General features: G+C 47.9%; 1 pseudogene; it reads right to left on the bottom strand.

Annotated features, from left to right (window-relative positions):
- Positions 1–2,349, bottom strand: part of LOC135574641 (uncharacterized protein DDB_G0271670-like) — a 6,744-nt pseudogene extending 4,395 nt beyond the window's left edge.
- Between the last annotated feature and the right edge of the window lie 7,945 nt (positions 2,350–10,294).

The following is a 10,294-nucleotide window of genomic DNA, read 5'->3' as shown; positions in this document are numbered from 1 at the left end:
AGCCTACAGTATGGTAGGTAGCCTACAGTATGATGAGTAGCCTACAGTATGGTGAGTAGCTCATACATGATGAGTGAGCAGCCCACAGTATGGTGAGTAGCCTACAGTTGATGGTAGCCTACAGTATGTGAGTAGCCTACAGTATGAGTGAGTAGCCTACAGTATGGTGGTAGCCCACAGTGGTGAGTAGCCTACAGTATGGTGAAGTAGCCTACAGTATGGTGAGTAGCCTACAGTATGGTAGGTAGCCTACAGTATGAGCGAGTAGCCTACAGTATGATGTGTAGCCTACAGTATGATGGAGTAGCCACAGTATGGTGAGTAGCCTACAGTATGGTGAGTAGCCTACAGTATGATGAGTAGCCTACAGTATGGTGAGAGCCTACAGTATGATTAGTAGCCTCACAGGTATGATGTAGAGTAGCCTACAGTATTGTGAGTAGCCTAGCAGTATGATGAGTAGCCTACAGTATGATTAGTAGCCTACAGTATGATGAAGTGGCCTACAGTATGGTGAGGTAGCCTACAGTATGGTGAGTAGCCTACAGCATGAAGAGTAGCCTACAGTATGATGAGCTAGCCACAGTATGGTGAGTAGCCTACAGTATGATGAGTAGCCTACAGTATGGTAGGTAGCCTACAGTATGGCGAGTAGCCTACAGTATGGTGAGTAGCTACAGCAGGTGGGTGGCCCACAGCATGTGAGGCCTACAGTATGATGAGTAGCCTACAGTATGGATGAGTAGCCTACAGTATGGTGAGTAGCCTGCAGCATGGTAGTGATTACAGCATGATGAGTAGCCTGAGTATGGTGAGTAGCCTACAGTATGGTGAGTAGCCTACAGTATGATTAGTGGCCTACAGTATGATGAGTAGCCTACAGTATGGTGATGAGCCTACAGTGGTAGGTAGCCTATGACATGTAGCCTCAGCATGGTGAGCAGCCTACAGTATGATGGTGAGTAGCCTACAGTATGATGAGTAGCTTACAGTATGGTGAAGTAGCCTACAGTATGGTGAGTAGCCTACAGTATGGTGAGAGTAGCCTACAGTTGATGAGTAGTCACAGGTATGGTGAGTAGCCACAGTTGATGAGTAGCCTACAGTATGAGAGTAGCCTACAGTATGATGAGTAATACAGTATGGATGAGGTAGCCCTACAGTATGGTGAGTAGCCTACAGTATGATGAGTAGCCAACAGTATGGTGAGTAGCCAACAGTGTGGTGAGTAGCCTACAGCATGGTGAGTAGCCCACAGCATGATGAGTAGCCCACAGCATGATGAGTAGCCAACAGCATGGTGAGTAGCCAACAGCATGGTGAGTAGCCCACAGGTGAGTGCCCACAGCATGGTGAGTAGCCCACAGCATGGTGAGTAGCCCACAGCATGGTGAGTAGCCCACAGGCATGACGAGCAGCCCACAGCATGGCGAGTAGCCCACAGCATGACGAGCAGCAACAGCATGACGAGTAGCCCACAGCATGGTGAGAGCAGATTATAGCATGATTGTGAATGAGCCCACAGCATGATGAGTAGCCCACAGCATGAGGAGAGCCCACAGCATGGAGGTAGCAGTCCACAGTCGGTGAGCAGTAGCCACAGCATGACGAGCAGCCTTAGCAGGCTGATGAGCAGCCTACAGTATGGACGAGTAGCCACAGCATGACGAGTATCTCACAGCATGATGAGTAGCCCAGTATGGGTGAGTAGCCCACAGCATGGGTGAGTAGCCACAGCATGGTGAGAGCCCACAGCATGGGTGAGAGCCCCAGGAGAGTAGCATGACGAGCAGCCCACAGCATGGTGAGCATAGCTCATGGATGAGTAGCCACAGCATGGTGAGATAGCCAACAGCATGACGAGTGCCCACAGCATGGTGAGTAGCCCACAGTATGGCGAGTAGCCCACAGCATGACGAGCAGCCCACAGCATGACGAGGGGCCCGCAGGCATGATGAGGAGCCCACAGCATGACGAGTAGCCCACAGCATGGTGAGGACAGCCACAGGCATGGTGAGCCCACAGCATGACGAGTGGCCAGACAGCATGGTGAGAGCCCACAGGCATGGTGAGATACAGCATGACGAGCAGCCCACAGCATGACGAGTAGCCCACAGCATGGTGAGTAGAAACACAGCATGATGAGGGCCCACAGCATGACGAGTAGCCCACAGGCATGGGTGAGAGCCCAGCATGGTGAGTATCCAACAGTATGATGAGTAGCCCACAGTATGACGGAGAGCTCAGCATGTGCATGACGAGGTTCCACAGTATGGGTGAGCAGCCACAGCATGACGAGTAATCAAGCATGACGAGTGAGCTCACAGGCATGATGAGTAGCCTTAGCATGGCGAGTAGCCCACAGCATGACGAGCAGCCCACAGCATGGCGATGAGAGTAGCCCACAGCATGGTGAGTAGACCCACAGCATGCAGGAGTATCTCCACAGCATGGTGAGTAGCCCACAGCATGACGAGTAGCCCACAGCATGGTGAGTAGCCCACAGCATGGTGAGTAGCCTACAGTATGGTGAGTAGCCCACAGCATGACGAGTAGCCCACAGTATGGTGAGTAGCCTACAGTTTGGTGAGTAGCCTACAGTATGGTGAGTGCCTACAGTATGGTGAGTAGCCCCTACAGTATGGTGAGTAGCCACAGCATGGTGAGTAGCCCACAGTTGATGAGTAGCCCACAGTATGGTGAGTAGCCTACAGCATGGTGAGTAGCCCACAGTATGATGAGTAGCCTACAGTATGACGAGTAGCCTACAGCATGGTGAGTAATACAGTATGGTGAGTAGCCACAGCATGGTGATAAGCTACAGGTGAGCCTACAGGTTGATGAGTAGCCTACAGTATGGTGAGTAGCCTACAGTATGGTGAGTAGCCTACAGCATGATGAGTAGCCTACAGTATGATGAGCAGCCTACAGTATGGTGAGTAGCCTGACGAGTATGCATGACGTAGCCACAGCATGATGAGTAGCCTACAGCATGGTGAGCAGCCACAGCATGATGAGTAGCCTACAGCATGACGAGTAGCCTACAGCATGGGTGAGTAACAGTATGGTGAGTAGCCAACAGTATGGTGAGTAGCCTACAGCATGGTGAGTGAGCCTACAGCATGGTGAGGGCACAGCATGGTGAGTAGCCCACAGTATGATGAGTAGCCCACAGGCATGAGTAGCCTACAGTATGGCTGGAGTAGCCTACAGTATGACGAGTATTCATTAGTAATGCGGGTAGCTACAGTATGGCGAGTAGCCTACAGTATGATGAGTAGCCTACAGTATGACTAGTAGCCACAGTATGATGAGTAGCCTACAGTATGGTGAGTAGCCTACAGTATGGCGAGTAGCCTACAGTATGGTAGGTAGCCTACAGTATGGTGAGTAGCCTACAGTATGGTGAGTAGCCTACAGTATGGTGAGTAGCCTACAGTATGGTGAGTAGCCTACAGTATGGTGAGTAGCCTACAGTATGGTGAGTAGCCAACAGTATGGTGAGTAGCCAACAGTATGGTGAGTAGCCAACAGGTTGGTGAGTAGCCCACAGTATGGCAGTAGCCACAGTATGGTGAGTAGGCCTACAGTATGATTAGTAGCCTACAGTATGGTGAGGGCTACAGTATGATTATAGCCTACAGTATGGTGAGTAGCCTGAGCATTGTGAGTAGCCTACAGTATGATGAGCCTACAGAAGGACGAGTAGCCTACAGTATGAAAAGTAGCCACAGTATGGCGAGTAGCCTACAGTATGGTGAGTAGCCTACAGTATGAAAAAGTAGCCTACAGTATGATGAGTAGCCTACAGTATGGTGAGTAGCCTACAGTATGGTGAGTAGCCTACAGTATGGTGAGTAGCCTACAGTATGATGAGTAGCCTACAGTATGGTGAGTAGCCTAGTATGATGAGTAGCCCACAGTATGGTGAGTAGCCTACAGTATGGTGAGTAGCCTACAGTATGGTGAGTAGCCAACAGTATGGTGAGTAGCCTACAGTATGGTGAGTAGCCTACAGTATGATGAGTAGCCTACAGTATGGTGAGTAGCCTACAGTATGATGAGTAGCCTACAGTATGGTGAGTAGCCTACAGTATGATTACAGTATGATGAGTAGCCTACAGTATGGTGAGTAGCCTACAGTATGATGAGTAGCCTACAGTATGGTGAGTAGCCTACAGGTTGATGAGTAGCCTACAGTATGAGTAGCCTCACAATGACGAGAGGTAGGTGAGTAGCCTACAGTATGAGTAGCTCACAGTATGATGAGTAGCCTACAGTATGGTGAGGGCCTACAGTATGATTAGTAGCCTACAGAATGATGGACGAGTAGCCAACAGTATGGTGAGTAGCCAACAGTATGGTGAGTAGCCCACAGCATGATTAGTAGCCTACAGTATGATGAGTAGCCTACAGTATGGTGGTAGCCTACAGTATGATGAGTAGCCTACAGGTTGATGAGTAGCCTACAGTATGGCTGGAGCCTAGTAGCCTACAGTATGGTGAGTAGCCACAGCATGATGAGTAGCCTACAGTATGGTGAGTAGCCTACAGTATGATGAGTAGCCCCAGTATGATGAGTAGCCTACAGTATGATGAGTAGCCTACAGTATGGTGAGTAGCCTACAGTATGGTGAGTAGCATGATTTAGCCTACAGTATGAGTAGCCCACAGTATGGTGAGTAGCCTACAGTATGATGAGAGCCTACAGTATGGTGAGTAGCCTACAGCATGATGAGTAGCCCACAGTACGAGTAGCCTACAGTATGGTGAGTAGCCAACAGTATGGTGAGTAGCCTACAGTATGGTGAGTAGCTCACAGCATGATGAGTAGCCCACAGTTGGTGAGTAGCCCACAGGTTGACGAGTAGCCTACAGTATGGTGAGTAGCCACAGCATGGTGAGTAGCCTACAGTATGGTGAGTAGCCTACAGTATGGTGAGTAGCCTACAGTATGATGAGTAGCCTACAGTATGGTGAGTAGCCTACAGTATGATGAGTAGCCTACAGTATGGTGAGTAGCCTACAGTATGGTGAGTAGCCTACAGTATGATGAGTAGCCTACAGTATGGTGAGTAGCCTACAGTATGATGAGTAGCCTACAGTATGACGAGTGCTCACAGCATGAGAGTAGCCTACAGTATGGTGAGTAGCCTCACAGTATGGTGAGTAGCCTACAGTATGGTGAGTAGCCTACAGGTTGATGAGTAGCCTACAGTATGGTGAGTAGCCTACAGTATGGTGAGTAGCCTACAGTATGGTGAGTAGCCTACAGTATGGTGAGTAGCCTACAGTATGATGAGTAGCCTACAGTATGGTGAGTAGCCTACAGGTTGATGAGTAGCCTGGTGAGTAGCCTACAGTATGGTGAGTAGCCTACAGTATGGTGAGCCTGGTAGCCTACAGTATGGTGAGTAGCCTACAGTATGGTGAGTAGCCTACAGTATGATGAGTAGCCTACAGTATGATGAGTAGCCTACAGTATGATAGCCTACAGTTGATAGGTAGCCTACAGTATGGTGAGTAGCCTACAGTATGACGAGTAGCCTACAGTATGGTGAGTAGCCTAGTATGATGAGTAGCCTACAGTATGGTGAGTAGCCTACAGTATGATGAGTAGCCTACAGTAGTAGACCAACAGTGGTGAGCCTACAGTATGATGAGTAGCCTACAGTATGGTGAGTAGCCTACAGTATGTGAGAGTAGCCTACAGTATGATGTGAGTAGCCTACAGTATGGCGGGGTAGCCTACAGTATGGTGAGTAGCCTACAGTATGATGAGTAGCCTACAGTATGATGAGTAGCCTACAGTATGGTGAGTATGGATGAGTAGCCTACAGTATGGTGAGTAGCCTACAGTATGATGAGTAGCCTACAGTATGGTGAGGGCCTACAGTATGATTAGTAGCCTACAGTATGGTGAGTAGCCTACAGTATGGTGAGTAGCCTACAGTATGATTAGTAGCCTACAGTATGATGAGTAGCCTGGTGGGTAGCCTACAGTATGGCGAGTAGCCTAGTGATGAGTAGCCTACAGTATGAAAAGTAGCCTACAGTATGATGAGTAGCCTACAGTATGACGAGTAGCCTACAGTATGATGAGTAGCCACAGTATGGTGAGAGTAGCCACAGTATGGTGAGTAGCCAACAGTATGGTGAGTAGCCTACAGTATGGTGAGTAGCCTACAGTATGGTGAGTAGCCTACAGTATGGTGAGTAGCCTACAGTATGGAGTAGCCTACAGTATGGTGATAGCCTACAGTAGAGTAGCCTACAGTATGGTGAGTAGCCTACAGTATGATGAGTAGCCTACAGTATGATGAGTAGCCTACAGTATGGTGAGTAGCCTACAGTATGATGAGTAGCCTACAGTATGGTGAGTAGCCTACAGTATGGTGAGTAGCCTACAGTATGGTGAGTAGCCTACAGGTATGATGAGTAGCCTACAGTATGGTGAGTAGCCTACAGTATGATGAGTAGCCTACAGCATGGTGAGTAGCCTACAGTATGGTGAGTAGCCTACAGTATGATGAGTAGCCTACAGTATGATGAGTAGCCTACAGTATGGTGAGTAGCCTACAGTATGATGAGTAGCCTACAGTATGGTGAGTAGCCTACAGTATGGTGAGTAGCCTACAGTATGATGAGTAGCCTACAGTATGGTGAGTAGCCTACAGTATGGTGAGTAGCCTACAGTATGGTGAGTAGCCTAGTATGGTGAGTGATGAGTAGCCTACAGTATGGTGAGTAGCCTACAGTATGATGAGTAGCCTACAGTATGGTGAGTAGCTATGGTGAGTAGCCTACAGTATGATGAGTAGCCACAGTATGATGAGTAGCCTACAGTATGGTGAGTAGCCTACAGTATGATGAGTAGCCAACAATATGGTGAGTAGCCAACAGTATGGTGAGTAGCCTACAGTATGGTAGCCTACAGGTTGATGAGTAGCCTACAGTATGATGAGTAGCCTACAGTATGGTGAGTAGCCTACAGTATGATGAGTAGCCTACAGTATGATGAGTAGCCTACAGTATGGTGAGTAGCCTACAGTATGATGAGTAGCCTACAGTATGGTGAGTAGCCAACAGCATGGTGAGAAATAGCCTACAGTATGGTGAGTAGCCTACAGTATGGTGAGTAGCCCACAGCATGGTGAGTAGCCTACAGTATGATGAGTAGCCAACAGTATGGTGAGTAGCCAACAGTATGGTGAGGGCCTACAGTATGATTAGTAGCCTACAGTATGGTGAGTAGCCTACAGTATTGTGAGTAGCCTACAGTATGATTAGTAGCCTACAGTATGATGAGTAGCCTACAGTATGGCGGGTAGCCTACAGTATGGCGAGTAGCCTACAGTATGATGAGTAGCCTACAGTATGAAAAGTAGCCTACAGTATGATGAGTAGCCTACAGTATGGTGAGTAGCCTACAGTATGGTGAGTAGCCTACAGTATGATGAGTAGCCTACAGTATGATGAGTAGCCTACAGTATGGTGAGTAGCCTACAGTATGATGAGTAGCCAACAGTATGGTGAGTAGCCTACAGTATGATGAGTAGCCTACAGTATGGTGAGTAGCCTACAGTATGATGAGTAGCCTACAGTATGGTGAGGGCCACAGTATGATGAGTAGCCTACAGTATGATGAGTAGCCTCACAGTATGGTGAGTAGCCTACAGTATGGCAGTAGCCTACAGTATGATGAGTAGCCTACAGTATGGTGAGTAGCCTACAGTATGGTGAGTAGCCTACAGTATGGTGAGTAGCCTACAGTATGGTGAGTAGCCAACAGTATGGTGAGTAGCCTACAGTATGGTGAGTAGCCTACAGTATGGTGAGTAGCCTACAGTATGATGAGTAGCCTACAGTATGAGTAGCCTGGGTGAGTAGCCTACAGTTGATGAGTAGCCTACAGTATGGTGAGTAGCCTACAGTATGGTGAGTAGCCTGCATGGTAGCCTACAGTATGGTGAGTAGCCTACAGTATGGTGAGTAGCCTACAGTATGATGAGTAGCCTACAGTATGGTGAGTAGCCTACAGTATGGTGAGTAGCCCACAGTATGATGAGTAGCCTACAGTATGGTGAGTAGCCTACAGTATGATGAGTAGCCTACAGTATGGTGAGTAGCCTACAGTATGATGAGTAATATGGTGAGGGCAGTATGATGAGTAGCCTACAGTATGATGAGTAGCCTACAGTATGATGAGTAGCCATACAGTATGGTGAGTAGCCTACAGTATGGTGAGTAGCCTACAGTATGATGAGTAGCCAACAGTATGGTGAGTAGCCAACAGTATGGTGAGTAGGCCTACAGTATGGTGAGTAGCCTACAGTATGGTGAGTAGCCTACAGTATGATGAGTAGCCTACAGTATGATGAGTAGCCTACAGTATGGTGAGTAGCCTACAGCATGATATGGCATGGTAGCCAAGTATGGCATAGGTGAGTAGCCTACAGTATGAAAGTAGCCTGACAGTATGACGAGTAGCCTACAGTATGGTGAGTAGCCTACAGTATGATGAGTAGCCTACAGTATGGTGAGGGTGAGTAGCCTACAGTATGATGAGTAGCCTACAGTATGGTGAGTAGCCTACAGTATGGTGAGTAGCCTACAGTATGGTGAGTAGCCTACAGTATGATGAGTAGCCTACAGTATGGTGAGTAGCCTACAGTATGGTGAGGGCCTGGCGATTAGTAGCCTACAGTATGGTGAGTAGCCTACAGTATGATTAGTAGCCTACAGTATGGTGAGTAGCCTACAGTATGGTGAGTAGCCTACAGTATGGTGAGTAGCCTACAGTATGATGAGTAGCCTACAGTATGGTGAGTAGCCTACAGTATGGTGAGTAGCCTACAGTATGATGAGTAGCCTACAGTATGGTGAGTAGCCTACAGTATGGTGAGTAGCCTACAGTATGATGAGTAGCCTACAGTATGGTGAGTAGCCTACAGTATGGTGAGTAGCCTACAGTATGGTGAGTAGCCTACAGTATGGTGAGTAGCCTACAGTATGATAGCTCTACAGTATGGTGAGTAGCCCACAGTATGGTGAGTAGCCTACAGTATGGTGAGTAGCCAACAGTATGGTGAGTAGCCAACAGTATGGTGAGGGGCCTGTATGATTAGTAGCCAACAGTATGGTGAGTAGCCTACAGTATGGTGAGTAGCCTACAGTATGATGAGTAGCCTACAGTATGACGAGTAGCCTACAGTATGGTAGGGTAGCCTACAGTATGGCTTAGCCTAGCTCACAGCATGAAAAGTAGCCTGGTGATGAGTAGCCTACAGTATGGTGAGTAGCCTACAGTATGGTGATGATGATGAGTAGCCTACAGTATGGTGAGTAGCCTACAGGTGGTGAGTAGCCAACAGTATGGTGAGTAGCCAACAGTATGAGTAGCCTACAGTATGGTGAGTAGCCTACAGTATGGTGAGTAGCCTACAGTATGATGAGTAGCCTACAGTATGGTGAGCCACAGTATGATGAGTAGCCCACAGTAGGTGAGTAGCCTACAGTATGGTGAGTAGCCTACAGCAGTATGATGAGTAGCCTACAGTATGGTGAGTAGCCTACAGTATGGTGAGTAATCACAGTTGGTGAGTAGCCTACAGTATGGTGAGTAGCCTACAGTATGAGTGAGTAGCCTACAGTATGGTGAGTAGCCTACAGTATGGTGAGTAGCCTACAGTATGATGAGTAGCCTACAGTATGGTGAGTAGCCTACAGTATGGTGAGTAGCCTACAGTATGGTGAGTAGCCTACAGTAGGTGAGTAGCCTACAGTATGGTGAGTAGCCTACAGTATGGTGAGTAGCCTACAGTATGGTGAGTAGCCTACAGTATGGTGAGTAGCCTACAGTATGATGAGTAGCCTACAGTATGATGAGTAGCCTACAGTATGGTGAGTAGCCTACAGTATGGTGAGTAGCCTACAGTATGATAGTAGCCTACAGTATGGTGAGGGCCAACAGTAGCCTACAGTATGGTGATGATAGTAGCCTACAGTATGGTGAGTAGCCTACAGTATGATGAGTAGCCTACAGTATGATGAGTAGCCTACAGTATGATGAGTAGCCTACAGTATGGTGAGTAGCCTACAGTATGATGAGTAGCCTACAGTATGATGAGTAGCCTACAGTATGAAAAGTAGCCAACAGTATGATGAGTAGCCTACAGTATGGTGAGTAGCCTACAGTATGATGAGTAGCCTACAGTATGATGAGTAGCCTACAGTATGGTGAGTAGCCTACAGTATGGTGAGTAGCCTACAGTATGGTGAGTAGCCTACAGTA

This window comes from Oncorhynchus nerka, linkage group LG13, assembly GCF_034236695.1.
Source record: "Oncorhynchus nerka isolate Pitt River linkage group LG13, Oner_Uvic_2.0, whole genome shotgun sequence".
NCBI lineage: Eukaryota > Metazoa > Chordata > Actinopteri > Salmoniformes > Salmonidae > Oncorhynchus > Oncorhynchus nerka.
The sequence above is the reverse complement of the archived record's forward strand: the minus strand, read 5'-3'. Positions and strand labels throughout refer to the sequence as shown.